A 15,788-nucleotide genomic window follows, 5' to 3' on the forward strand; every position below is an offset into this window, starting at 1 on the left:
CCCAGGGCCAGAATAGATTGTGCTTGGCTTCACACATAAGAGAAGCAATTTACCGTGTTGTGATTTTCTGGGCTTAAAGGGACATTGCCCTCTCTCTGTGTACGGTACACTGTTCTATAAGCGAGCTCACGTGATTTCAAAATGTTGTTTCTTATATTATATATAGAATAAAAGTCAGTTTGTATTGGATGCTGTATAGAAAAAAACATTTAAAGACTGAATGACTAGTATCCAGCTTTCTCGTCAATTGAGAAAATATCCTTTAAATGTATAACCATCACACACAAATCACCGTTATTGTACTTAAACTAATCAGATCAATATTTCGTCAGTCAGTTTATGTTTCACCACTTTTATCTGCTGTGTTGTATTTAATAAAAGGCTTGGATTAACGTGCATCAACCTGATATGAACAACTGTTTTTCATGTTTTGATGCAAAATACCATATATGGCTTATATACCTATTAGGGTATGTTGTAATTCTTACATTTAAGATATTTAATGATGTTAAATGTAATAACCACCAGGGGTTGCTGTCATGCCAGTTACAACCGGCCCAAACTCATATTTCTAGTGACGTTCAACAATTCAACCACATATATATATTAAATATCCTAAGAGCAAAGAGATCATGCCTCTATTCAAAGAATCAACGAAATATAAAACATATACTATACATAGGTTGATATTGCAATACAGAGAAATACCGTGTGTTTTTGCAATGTCTGTGCTGCATGGACGACACCAGTATCAGGCTTGTAACTGTACAAACGGCTGCCACAGTAACAGTCCCTTCAGTAATTAAGGTTTTGGTTGATTTATTTCAGGGTCATTTCAAAATGGCACACTATCCTGCACCAATGACCAGAGACTCAAAAGGCACACAAGAGTTTTTAAATGAGAAAAAAGTGGAACGAGTATGCTTCCACTCTACTCAGACACCCACAGAAAATTCATATTTTTAGATTAAAGGTACATTTAATGTCCACATCCTGTTCTTTATTGTCCTTCTTGTTTGGTCTAGAAGCATACCTTCCTGTCACCTCTGAATGCCCATCACAACATAATACTTTCCTTCTGTACACAGTGATTTACAAAGAGAGATTAATACAGTACGTGTCATAAATAACAAACTTTTAGTATTCTGTACTCAACATCGGCAGCTATTTTAATACAACTAACGATTGTTTACTTCATTGATTAAAGCTCAAGTAGGTAGAATTGGAGCAAATATGTTTAAAAAAAGTTATTTTTACAAAGCGGTCACTATATACTGACAGCAGTGCATGAGACAAGTAATCTGAAAACAACATGGTCCTCTGTGTCCTCCAGTGCTCCTAATGGCATCTGCAAGATTTAACACACCGGAGGAAAACAACCAATCAGAGTCGAGCTGCAGCCTGCCGTCTCTGAGCAGCTGTCAATCACTCGCAAACTCCGATAAAGCGGTCAAACTAGGCAGCGCTGGTCAAATATGAATCAATATTCTGTTACTGTAATGCCTATTTCTCAAGTAAAATGTTTTCAGAAACATCTTGTAGTGTACTGTTTAGCTGTAAAATTAGAAAGTCTTTGACCCGGCAGCCATGTTGAGATCAGTTGAGGAAATACCAAGCACCGCCCACCAGCCAGAGCACAGCCAATAGAAACGCTCAATAGGAATGCTCTCTCTCTCAATGAAATGACCTGTGATTGGCCAAAGTCTTCCATCACGGGCTAGATTTTCTAAAGCCTGAAAACAGAGCCATAAGGAGGTGCAGAAGTCTAGTTTTCTCTCAGAACACTTGAATTACAATATGCTGAAAGGTTATTATGGATTTTTTGCACAATGATGCCAAAAATATTCTGCCTACTGCAGGTTTAATGTGCAAATTATTTTCTAATTAGGTGTTTGGTCTATGAAATATCAGAAAACAGTAAAAATAAATGGCCATCAAAATATCCTTGAGGCAAGTCTTGTTTTGTGCGATCAACAATCCAAAACCAAAACATATTCATTTCACTACAATGTGAGACCAAGAAAAGCAGCAATTTCTTACATTTGAGCACCTGGAACTATCATTGTTTTTAGCATTTTTGCTTGAAAAACAAAAAAAACGTATCAAACAATTATCAACATATTGCTGATTTTTTTTCTGTTGATCAACCAATCGTTGCAGCTGTAGCCCATATGGCTGTTAAAATTAGCTAAATTAGGTCATTTCATCACAACAAAGAGGCACATAATCTCTTTATGGTTGATCTAAAAATAAGCACATTTGTGTGGCTTTGTGCGGCATGTAAAGGTGTATCCTTGTTCTACATTTTCCATCCTGAACCTCACTTAGCCAAATGATCGTACAGCTTTAAAGTAGTAAAGACATCAATCTTACTAGAAACATTTCTATTGTTTGCAAGGCGACCTTCTCTCAGAGGACAAGACAGTAATATGATATATTCTGTCTCAGCGTTTGAGAGTATACTGCAGATGAACACACTGTACCAGAGATAGAATTTCCACTGTGGCCAGTCTCTTATATATAAAAAAAGCTTTTCCAGTTCAAAGGTTACACCTGTGACAACTGTCAGCCAGCCAGCATCTGAAACGAATATATCACTCACACATGGAGCATATGGCCAATCTGTCCGCCCTGGCTGGCCTGTTTCATATTTGTAAAATATTGCTTCAAACAGACAGTGACAAACTGACTCATTTCTGCGTCTTCCAACTTGTAGGAGTGTTACACAGTCAGAAGCTGAGTTTTATTCATAATCAAATGTCAGCAGATAGTCTGTATACCCCCAGAGTTCAATATTAGATGACACAGATGCTGATGAAAAGATGCCAGATACAAACATCGTATTTTGTTCCAACTATTAGATTATTATTTATTTCATACTGACAGACTCCCATGTTTTCTCCTCCTCCTCCTTCTCGTCCTCCTCCTCCTTCTTCTTCTTCTTCTTCTACTTATCGTCACTGTTATTCTTTAGTTGAAAACTTTTAAAGTAGCTCTTCCTCAGTTAGTTTAGCTCAACATTTATTCAGTGAAGACCACATTCTCTTTCACAGTGGAGTCTTGGGAAAAGACTTTTCTTTATAGGGGATTGTGTGAGTGGACAAAACAAACCAAAAACAGGTCAGAGCTGTCACGAGCAGAGGGTCGCTCTAAATCATACAAACGCTGCAGGAGCTCTGGCCTTTAATGAATCCCATCAATAACCTGAAAATCTTGTGACCTCAGAATTTACAATTTGAATAATTCCTCTAATGTACCCATGAAATGGGAGACGTCTGGGGGCAGGCGATTATGCTTCAGTGGCTAGTCTTTTTCACTGGGATTTTCACTAGTGACTGGAATTAACATGGCTTAAATTCTCTCCGCCCCATAGCTAATTGAAACAAGTAATCTCCAGAGTTTGCATGGCGCAGGGGGACGGGGAGGACTCAGCAGCGTAACGTGTTATCCTCAGAGCAGACGCGTTCAACAAGACCCATCTCTCGGTGCACTGCAGCAGAAAGCAGAGCAGGAATGGGTCTCCTGGTGGAAATAACTTTTGTATCCGTTCTCCACAGCTAAATAATTCTCTTATTACGCTAACTATGCTAAACAGAAATAGAACGCTGTTTTAAAAGGGAGCTGACAGATGGAAGAGAGCTGATGCTTTGTGGGGGTAATAACAGACATGAAAACACTTTGTTCAATAATGTGCACAAGATAGCTCTGATTTTTTTTGCATGACTTATACGGTCCCCTGACAGCTCACTGTCAGTCTAGTCGTGTAGCTGGAATTTGCTCCAGCAGAGGTGAGGATGAATATTCAGAGGCTCAGCTGCCTCGAAAGGCCCACAGAGACATGACACACACCCCTAAGGAACCACACACACACACACACACACATACAACCTCCCTCATCTCCACACACACACACACACACACACACACACACACACACACACACGCAGACACACACACAACCTCCCTCATCTCCACACACACACACACACACACACACACACACACACACACACACACACACACACACACACACACACACACACACACACACACACACCCCTCCACTTTCCCTTGATGTGGTGGAACCAGTCCAACACTCCACAGGTGTGACCCACTCAGACCTGTGAAAGCCTCCACACACACCGCTCGGCCCTGTGATCAGGAAGGCAGAACGAGCAGCTGCGCATATGCAAGAAGCAAAGACAGAATTATCTCCACAAGCCTTCTATTGGACACCATGGAAAATTAATCAATCCCTCCTCCTCTCCTCCTCCTCCATCTCCTCCTCCCTCCAGGTCTGCAGGTTTCACCGGTGCCACACAGTTAAACTGATAGATGAGGAGGTTCTTTGTCTCTCTCTGTAAACTTTTGAAGGTTAATAGCCAAAAGATTGATCCATCAATCGCATTAAAGTCTGAAATAATAACGTACCATGCTTGGTTTAAAACTAATTTCTCACTCTTTTCCGCTAGATGATGTTGGATACATATAGGCATGCCCTTGGACATGGTTTTATATATTCTGCTGCTGCAGAATGTGGCTGCTGACAGTCAGTGTAACACACACACACACACACACACACACATACACACACACACACACACACACACACACACACACACACACACACACACACACACACACACACACACACACACACACACACACACACAAAAGCAAAACCCAGCATCTAGATTGAGTTTTCACACTCGGAGTGATTGGACTTGATACTGTCGTCAATGTCTACGCACATTCATCCCAGCCAGGCGCTTTGACACTCAACATACTGCAGCACCTGTAACGTTTGAATCGACCCAGAAGCGTCACATTTGAAACAATCACACCACATCCTCTGTTGCCACAGTGAGAACTGAATTGATTGCAGATATATCATACATCTATCATACTGTATAGATCATTTGATCTTCCCCAGAACAGAACATCATTATAATCATATTCATTTGAACAAAAAATGTATATTCCCAAATTGCATCCAAATGAGTGAGATGTCTTAAAAAACAGAGTTCAATTTAAGACTTAACAGCCAGTGCAGGCAGGCAGGCAGGCAGTGTGCTTGTTTATCACTTCACACAGAAAAATAAATGTATAAAACCCTTACACTGAAGAGTCTGTGCTGAGAGGTATAAGACACCAGGCGACCAAAATAAGATTGAACATATGCAGCCACTGCCAAAGCTCTGGGGGTATTACATGCTGTAATCTGGCATTCACACATCCCCCCACCACCACCACCACATCACCACCATCCATTGATGAATTGAATTGATTGCAGATATATCATACATCTATCATACTGTATAGATCATTTGATCGTCCCAGAATATCATTAGATCATATTCATTTGAACAAAAATGTGTATTCCCAAACTGCCCCAAATAGAGAGATGTCTTAAAAAACAGAGTTCAATAAGACTTAACAGCCAGTGCAGGCAATAAGGCAGTGTGCTTGTTTATCACTTCACACGTATAAGACACCAGGCGACCAAAATTAAGATGTAACATATGCAGCCAGTGCCAAAGCTCTGGTGGTATTACATGCTGTAATCTGGCATTCACACATCCCCCCCACCACCATCACCACCATCATCACCATCATCCATTGATGGTGCATTTTCTTCCCCGATAAAGGCGGTGTGCTGCGATGCTTGTAACATCAATCACAACCAGGCTGCATATCGTCTCTCGTCTATATCAGCTGGAAAACGCCTCTCTCGCCTCGGGTGTGGGATATATGTGCGTCTCCTCTCTATTATCCAGCAAAAAAAAAATCTGATCCACTCCTCGCAGGAGCTGTGTTTGTGTTACTGGACGTGGCATTTCTTTTCCCCATCGCGCAGAGACCTAAAGTTGTGACTTAAAGACTTTCAGCACCACTTTTCCGCGGACAGCGCTCGAGATGATTTCGTGGAGATCGACGCAGCATCGTGTGGATTCCTCCTTTTGGATACTATTCAGTAACAGTGTTTAGGTTTTTTAATTAAAGAGAAATAAGAACACAGAATCGCTCAGGAAATCCTCCCTTCAACACATCTTGATATAGACACAACAAGATTTTGCTTTTGGATATGGGTCACTTCTTCTTATGAAAGGATTCTTCGTGGGCAGGAGATATAGAGGGGTAAGTACAGCCACCCAAGCTGCGAAAGAAATGGGTCATCTACTGCAATCAAATGTGTAAAAAACAAAAACAAAACGTCGTGACTTAAATGGACTTGGTTGAAAAAGATACTGACCATTATAGGATCAGTGAATCTGGGGATGCACGCACAACATTTTTTTCTATGCAACTTGCATGTTTTAGTACTTGAATGAATCAGTGAGTCATAATGTTATGACAGTTTTCAAAAGTAGATCTCCAGGATTGTTTTAACCAGGAGTGTGCAACGCCCAGGACTGTATATGTGCATTGATTGTTTTTACGCGTTAAGGCGCAGCGTTTTGTGTGTGTCTGTGTGTGTGCGTGTGTGTGTGTATGTGTGTTTGTCTCGCTGCGCTGCAGAGGCGCCTCAAGTCTCACACAACATATGATAAAAGAATGACTCAATATCCAAACTGCTGGAGGGGTATATACATGTGATTATAGTTACAGCTTTGAAAGCACAGATAACACCAAACCGTGCGAAAAATCTGTTCTACAATACAATCCAGTTGGACTCTGAATGGCAACAACAGGATGCAAACAGCCACTTCTTCATCCACAGCTCTCCAGATGTATCTAATCTCCACCTCTCTCTTCGTGTCTCCCTCTCAGCCCTGAAACAAGGAGAGGCACGCAGGGGAGCACCCCGGCTGGGTGGTGTTTTGTGTGAGTGTGTGAGTGTGTTGGGGTTTAGGAGGGTGGGTGTGAACGGTGTGTGAACCATCGATGTCAGTCACTGTGGCAGTGGCAGCAGTGAGATTGGAGACAGAAGCAGTAGAACTGCTGATGTGAGACTGCTGCTGTGCACCCCACAGCAAACTTTAATAGGTTACTTAGGCATGCCTGGTTGTTACTTCAAGGCCATTATTTTGTTGACAGGGGATGCAATATTGTGCTTAACTTGCATGTTTGCCTGTTTGCATATAAACCAGGTAGTGGTCAAGGACCACAAGACATAATTGTGAACCTGGAAGTATAAAGAGCGGCGAACGCCATGTAGGGAGGAGGTCGAGGTGGATGCGTAGCTCAAAAAACACAAGACTTTCGCCCAGGTGACTGGTGTTCGTACCCCATGTGAAACCAGAAGTCAATGATAATTTATTTGTCACATCACTTCCGCACTTAAGTTACATCACCATCTTTTCCTAAAGCTAACTAAATAGTTTTTGTCACGTAATTTCCAAACTTAAACTGCGCAACTTCTGGTGTTATTTTAACCCAAACCGCGATCTTTTGCCAAAGCTAACTAAGTAGTTTTGTAGCCTAAGCCTAACAAAGTCGATCTGTTCCTAAACCTAACTAAGTAGTTTTATTTTGAAAAGACTGGAGCGGAAATTGACACGTGTGTCACACGTTGCTGGACATTCGTAGGAAAACACACTGAAAAAACGTAGTTGAAAGTGCTGAGCGTCACGGAAAAAAGGAAATTCGTGTCTAGGTACACGAATCAAATAGATTAAATTTTGCGACTATTTCACAAACTGCTGTGAGACTGTGTTGCTCTATGCATCTAAAAGCATGCATGGATTTCACCATTTGGTCATTCGTCAGGTTTTCAGGAAAACATCCTACACTTAGTTGACTTATCCCTCCGATGGCAGTTTCTTGGTATTCTGAATTATAATGGACTACTGACAATCAGCAATATTTTGCCAAAGCTAACTAAGTAGTTTGTTGCCTAAGCCTAACCAAATGGATCTGTTCCTAAACCTCACTAAGTAGTTTTATTTTGAAAAGACTGGAGCGGAAATTGACACGTGTGTCACACGTGTCAAAAAGGCATTTGCGTGGTTCTTACTTCAAGACCTTTATTTTGTTGACAGGGATGCAATATTGTGCTTCACTTGCATGTTTGTCTGTTGGCATATAAACCACCAAGGCTGGAGATATAGTGGTCAAGGACCATAAGACAAGCAAAGGATACCTGACACACAAAGAAACCACATTATTAATACTGCTTCCATTTTGGGCTGCTCCCTCGGGGCCTTTTTGTGGGGCCAGAGATTAGCTTTGTGCTATCTTACTCTCATTGCTCCAATTCATGGTGGGGGGTGCTGCTATGATTGCAGCCAAATATGCCATTGTCTGCATTCCCTCTGAACTTACAGCCAAGAGGGGGAATGTTCCTCATATCAGTGTGTAATTATCTAAAGAGTCTGACTCAGCAAAAGGGAGATTTTAATTCAATCTCGTCCAGCCTCTGAGCCCCCCCACGAGATAGATTTTATGTCGGGTTATTTCTTGTTGGCATGTTCTTCACAACCGCAGTGACTGATAGCCTACCTGGATCTCGCTACAAAGCGTGCTTAAGAAATCTCCCCCAGAGAGAGATTGGGAGGAATACTGTGTGTGTAGATTGTAGCCAGCAGGAAGGTGCAGGGCTTATTCAAACAGCCTTAGATTTACTTTTCCGAGCTTTGCCTGGCTTATCTTGTCCTCCGAGTTAGTTTAGCAAGTGCAGACTCAGCGTAAGACCCCTGGTTTGCCTGCTGCTAAGTTCTCTTTAATGTGTCATGGGCCAGAGTGTAAGCAGCTATGAGGGGAAACTGTGGCATTGCCTTATTCTCTGCTTAATAATACACAGGGGGCACACCAGCATATTGTAGATTAGCCTGACCAGGGAATACAAATGCGTCTTTACATTTCATTCTGTTGGCAAAGGGGTCAAATAATGAACACATTGACTTGATGGAAACCACGATGATCAAAGTGAAATCATTTCCAAGAGAGTGAGGCAGCTTGATCCTAGTCTCCAGCCTGCAGAGAGACTCTCCACAACCTTTACTGTAACCGCAGCATGGATCCAAGAGCAAGTCTGCAATAAACAAACGTGTGCACTGTTTCCCAAAAACAGACCCATGGTTAAATTCCCGGTAGACCTCTGTGTTGTTCCTTTTACAAAGGCTTGTGCTGGAAATGGGGAAATGTGTGTGCAGTGTATAGAGCCCAGGTTCTAGCTTCATTCTCCTCCCGGCAGACGCCATCTGCTCACTGGGGAGGTTTTCCAAACAATTCCATAGTAAAGACAGGGGAAATGAGAAACATGGCTACATTACAAACACAGCAGGCTCCGGGATTCTTTTCTATTTAAAATGAAAAATAGGTCACTTACTCTGAAAAAAGAGTATACCTAAATAAATAGATGACTAAATAAAAATCCCTGCACTTGTTTATGCCCTCATGTTGCATTAGCACATGCATCTGTGCAAACACGTGCATGCACGTATATAAACACAGATGTATTTCCTCTCTATGCAGCCCAGTCGCACAGCAATATGTGAAATACTCACAAAATTGAATGTATTGATTCGTGTATATAGACACTAAATTCATATGTAAGCCACATAATTGTGAACCGGGAAGTATAAAGAGCGGTGAACGCCATGTAGAGAGGAGGTCGAGGTGGATTTGTAGGTAAAAAAAAACACAAGACTTTCGCCCAGGAGACCGATGTTCGTACCCCATGTGAAACCAGAAGTCAATGTTAATATATTTGTCACATCACTTCCGCACTTAAGTTACAGCCCTTCCAGAGATATTTTAACCCAAACAGCGATCTTTTGCCAAAGCTAACTAAGTAGTTTGTTGCCTAAGCCTAACCAAGTCGATCTGTTCCTAAACCTAACTAAGTAGTTTTGTTTTGAAAAGACTGGAGCGGAAATTGACACGTGTGTCACACGTTGCTGGACGTTCGTAGGAAAACACACAGAAAAAACGTCGTTGAAAGTCGTGCTGAGCGTCACGGAAAAAAAGAAAATTCGTGTCTATGTACACGAATCAAATAGATTAAATTTCGTGACTATTTCACAAACTGCTGTGAGACTCTATGCATCTTAAAGCGTGCATGGATTTCTTTATTTGGTCATTCGTCAGATTTAGGAAAACATCCTACACTTAGTTGACTACATTTTATCCCTCCGATGGCAGTTTCTTGGTATTCTGAATTATAATGGACTGCTGACATTCACGAGAGGGTGTCCTATCTCAGGCTGATGGATGGAAATTAGGTGTTTGTCCTTGTAACAGGTAATCAGAAGCTATTATCTCCTGAGGTTCTACTATTTAAATGTTGTCCATTAGCTTGTAAATTGAGAGTAAAGCATCAGTTAGAAATTAGACCTTCACATAGGATTTTAAAGTCGGTAATACATCTTGTGGAGTAATTCACCACCAAATACTGACTTCCACTGACGAGTATGAATTTCGCACACAACATGGATTCGGCCCTTATTAGATTCCTGACATATCGTTAATTCTGAAAAAAGTGTGGCAAAACGATTGAATTTAGAATTATTAACAATGGAGAGAAACAACAACAGAAAGATCCAGAAGAGTGATGTTGTGCATTTCCTGAGTCATCATACACACAGAGATTCTTCCTAGGGCAGCGTTGTGTGAAATGGAGTGTGAAATGAGTGCACTTAACATCCCTGCAGTGGATTATACACATTATCTTACACTAGGGTTCGAGAGCATCTTGCCTCGCGCCTGAAAATCTGTCATCAAGTTACATTCACCTTTACTCTACTCTGCTCCCTACATGCCTCACTCCGTTTGTTCAATCAGTCCATGCCTGGAGCTCCAGACATGAGTGAGATAACATCTTCAAATATTTCTTAGAGTTTACTTTAACTTACTTGGAGCACCACCAGGGGTTTGCTTCATTAGTTTAAATGTCAATCACAAAAAAATACCAAAACTGACTTTCTTTCTGCTCCTTATTTTGCCCTTTATTACACACTATACAGTATATGTATAGAGAGATATATCGTAGTATGCCTGTCATATTGATAGAAGGGAACTGTGCTTTGTTGTGCTTTTATATGCATAATAAACACCTCTATTTAAACCTCTAAGTAGAAATTCAGCTCGAAGCCCTTTGACACCTATAAAAGCAGCTATTGCTTATGTACTGTGAATTTTGTTGTTTGTGATGTATTTTTCCTTTTCATTTGAATAACTGGCCAAACATAGAAGACATGGTGGCACATCAATAATTTACAATGGAGGGGCGGCATGGTGGTGCAGTGGTTGGCGCCTCACAGCATAAGGGTTCGAAACCTACTTGGGCTCTTCTGTGTGGAGTTTGCATGTTCTGGTCTTTTCTCTGGTTTCTCCGGCTTCCTCCCACAGTCCAAAGACATGCAGGTTAGGTTAATTGTTGACTCTAAATTGCCCGTAGGAGTGAATGTGAGCGTGTTGTTTGTCTCTATGTGTCAGCCCTGTGATTGACTGCCGACCTGTCCTGGTTTGCCCCAACTCTCGCCCAATGTCAGCTGGGATCGGCTCCAGCCCCCTCGCAGCCCTGTAAAGGATAATTGGCGGCGGTTACAGATAATGGATGGTTCTACATTTAACATCACCCTCTGAAGATATTTCACAACTCTTGCAACCTGAAACTTGCAACGACTGATGTCTTTTGGCCACATGGGGGCAGTGAAAAAAACAAAGCATGTATGAAGGTGCAGTACCAGCAGGAGGAAACAACACCACTTAGTTATGTTTAGAAAAAAACGTCATGGTTGGGCTTAAAATAAGTACGTAAACTAAGTACGATATGTACGGAAACAACGTAACATCACTAGGAAACACTGGACAAATGTCACTAATGTAACTTACTAAACAAAACAGGTTGAATGTCCTGTTTTTGTTCGACCCATCCACCTCCGCTCTCACCCACCATTAGTGGTCTTTCTCCCCTTTCATTCTACACACTACATGGCATGAAAATGACAAACCTAAAGCAAGAATGGTGTTCTTATTACACGCTTTTGCCTTGCGCATTATTGTGTCTTTCACACGCCTTTTCATGCGACCAGGCTGGCTCTTTGGTACTAAGCAAGTTGCATACAGTGACATTTTAAACTTTTTCTGTGTAAACAGCTGCCTACTGCAGCTGTAAAACGAAGCTATGAGAGCTGAGAGAGTGAACCAAAACAGTAAAGTTGTGGCTGTAAAACCAAAACAATGAGCTGAAAGACACACAGCTCCGAGCTGCAGAATCAGGTGATAATTCTCTGTGGGTCCGTGACTACGGCTGGCATCTTTCACCGTTACACAGTCATTTGATTAATATAAACATATTGATCAAGCTGCTTTGAATATAACAGTATTCACTGCAATACGCAATAGATAATGATATATATTAATAACATGGCTAATCATGATTTGAAATATGTGCCACCAAAAGATATCATCTTTTTTGTGCTGAAATTTTTATTGACATTTATAAAGTGGAGATGGAGTTATGATTTCATTAAACCAATGAGGGAGTAAACAACTCTGTGAGGAATGAGCCTTTTAATAATCATATTACACATCAAGTAAAATCCACAAAATCTAGATATGAGATCTTCCCTCCCTCCCTCCCTCCCTACCTCCCATAGCCCTCAGCTCCCCTCAAGCTCCCTCCATGCCACTTACTCTCCAAACCACCTTCCATCCTTCTTCACCTCCCACTATTCCCTCTTTTGCATAAATAAACTGTATTAACATATATATTAACGGGCAGCTCCAAGACAATATATATTAACGGGCAGCACCTGGATGCATCCTTTTATGGCCATAAAAGAGGGCTGTGTTCCCTTCTTTTCCAACCGAGGAATGACAGTTACAATGACACCACAGATGAGAGCCGCAGCTGAGAATGAGAGCTTTGACAGCCCTGATGTTTCCAGTAACTGTCGCCTCCCATTTTTCCAAACTATCACCTGTGATATTTTCTTCTGCTATTCACGGGCGGTTGTGTAATGTTTGCTGATTTCAGTGCTTCTCCTGTATTGCACCTGCATAATGAAATAATAAAAAAAGCTCTCAGGAACCAGCGAGTCAGAAACCATATTTAGACATATTTTATCGCTCCTCTTCACCACCTTACAACCCAGCACAACTAAGGTGCTTTTAGTGATGTAAGAAATACTTCAGATATATACTTTCTGAGCTGCTCTTTTAGTTGAGCTCAAGCGTGGCCTGAGTAAAATTCAACAACATAGCAACGCTCGTGCTTATATTTCCACCTCTGAATGTGGGTGTAACTGGACAGAGGCAACAGTCCACTGAGATCACGCTGCGCTGCACTCTATATATCCCATTTGTGCTCACTTTCCCTTGAAACCTCTTCTCACATTAGCATTTTGGAGGTAGTTTAGTATGCAGTTTTTCTCAGTTCTTTTTTGAAAACGTATATCATAAAATATTTTTTTATCTAGAGCCTGCATAGTTGGGTTTTTCAGTGCTCTTGTCTCCCAACAGCATACATGATATTGTGGTTCCAAAAGTCGTTTTGTGACATAATAATAGCGAGTAACTTAACTCCTGGAAAGCAGTGTTTTGCTGCTCTGTGTGCACCTGTAACCACACCCAACAGTGATGTCACGGCATACAGACACACCCTTGAGTACACTTGTATATCACTGCAGCAAGGTGAGATGTTAAACCACTAGAGGCCGGTAAAGATAATATTATTATTGCCCCTTAAACTTGCAGTAATTGATTTTTTTGGCCACTTGAGGGCAGCCCAACAAGCTGTAAACACATATCATCACCTTATACAGGTGATATAGCGAACATGTTAGCAAGCATTGGTTTATTTACACATCCAGCAGACACAGAGCAACATAAGCATTCATTCAGAGTTGTGTTGGTGTCCGTCTGATGAATGTAAGTCCAATATTCAGTCTCTTTTAACTTTGTTTTGCTCTCCCTCAACTCCCGAGGGAAATTGCTATCTCTTTAGCTACTAAATGCTCCACTATGTTTACAGGCTAGTCTGCCTTTGAGCTCTGTCTAGGGATGGCTGGGATATAACCTGAAAAAAACATTTTAACAACTTATGTGTTTATTTTGCTTTTTAAAAAGAAGTTAGAGAATTTGACTTCAGGGTGGGCTAAAATAACAGTATAACCTGTTGGAATCAAAGAAACCAAACCATAATGACTTACCTCCCTAACTACACAATGTATCTCATACAACGGTTCATGTTACATGCATACAGTCTTTTCAAGGTAAACTTCCGTCTTTACAGGAAACAACTTCCTTAGGATTAGGCAAGAAAGCTACTTCGTTAGGCTTATGAAAAGATCAACTTGGTTTGGATTACGCAACAAAACTACCTGGTTAGGTTTAGGTAACAAAATGTCTTGTGTTTTGGTCAAGGAGGTTGCGCTTCAACAAAAGCATTCACGGTGGAGTGATTGACCCAAAGTCCAAAAAGCATAAAAATGTGATTGGGTAGCACATCCCAGATTTCAAAATCAAGGAGGACAAAATATTAGCATTTCACTTGTTTAATTAGCGTAGCCTATGTCTATAGTGATGTGAGCTAATTATAACAAGTGAAATGCCAGTATTTTTTCCTCTTTGATTTTGAAATCTGGGATGCGCTACCCTAACAAAACTACTTAGTTTAGGAAAAGATCGTGATTTGGCTTAAAATAACTCTGGAAGTGGCGTTACTTAAGTACATACTTTACGTAACAAATAAATCAATGTTCACTTCTGGTTTCACATGGGACACAAAGACCGGTCTCCTGGACGAAAGGCCGGTATTTTTTGATCTACCCATTCACCGCGACCTCCCTCCTATGCGGCGTTTGCCGCTCTTTATATTTCCTGGTTCACGATTATGTTTATTACACACAAATTGATTTCGTGGGATATACACAAATAACAGTGCATTACTTTTTATAGGTATAGCTACGAACGGTGTGTGAAACCAGCCTGAACTACACAATCTAGAAACACAGAGGCATCAGAGCTGTAAAGATCTTACAGACAAGAGTTGCTTGTTGGGAGGAGAGGCAGATGAGCTGTGGCCCACGCAGCACCACTGCTCCTTATGTAGTCGATTGATATCAGGAATGAGAAAAGCACAGGCACACCTGTCACTTTATCAAATGCAGTCATTCAAACTGATGGACATTAATAGCACAGTAAAACACCACCACGGTCAAAACACTGATGTTTGTTGCTGGACTCAAAGATGCTGACAAGGACTGCAGAGTCTGCTGATCATTTTCTGTGGGTTCGTCACTATGAGCGACCCCTTTCACACTACACGTAGTCATTTGATCCATTGCTAATATAAAATATATTGATTGTAGCAGCTTTAAGGGCAAAAAAAAGGAAAAACCTGAATAAATGAGAGGACCAAAATGAGAAGTAGAACATAAAAACAGGCATAACAAATGCCCTTATCGCCTGTGACAATATGACTAAAGACGCCACCTTGACATCTGAATCACAATACTGGGATCACATGCAATGGTGAGATCAAGTATAGCCACAGCGGAGGATAATAGGTTTGTATCCTGAGTCCAGCTTTGTGTACACTTTGGTAAAGGTCAGGGAAAAATTATAGTTCTGTTTAAATGTTAATAAAGTAAACACGGCATTTCACTGACCCTTGAATCGAGTTCCACGGACTTGCAGAGTCTATACCAAGGAGCACTGGAGCTGTTCTGGCCAAACGCCTTCATGGTTTCTTTTTCTTTAATTTGTCTCCCAAATGTTCTTCAAACTGTAACACCAGATGAGCAGTTTTTTAAAAATCCATATGGTAAATGCTTCTCATATACTCTAAAATGCTGGCTCTGTTCTAGTTATTGCAGTCATGGGCACAATTAGATCCA

At 41.1% G+C, this 15,788-nt stretch overlaps 1 protein-coding gene across 1 annotated transcript in view; it reads left to right on the top strand.

Moving 5' to 3' along the window:
- Positions 1-5,608: 5,608 nt before the first annotated feature.
- The window catches only part of LOC141770615 (metabotropic glutamate receptor 4-like), a 197,112-nt gene continuing 186,932 nt past the window's right edge, over positions 5,609-15,788 (top strand). The window contains exon 1 of the mRNA XM_074640340.1: positions 5,609-6,138. The gene's annotated coding sequence lies outside the window, so the exon portion shown is untranslated. The remainder of the gene's footprint in view (positions 6,139-15,788) is intronic.

This window comes from Sebastes fasciatus, chromosome 1 (assembly GCF_043250625.1).
Source record: "Sebastes fasciatus isolate fSebFas1 chromosome 1, fSebFas1.pri, whole genome shotgun sequence".
NCBI classification, from domain to species: Eukaryota; Metazoa; Chordata; class Actinopteri; order Perciformes; family Sebastidae; genus Sebastes; species Sebastes fasciatus.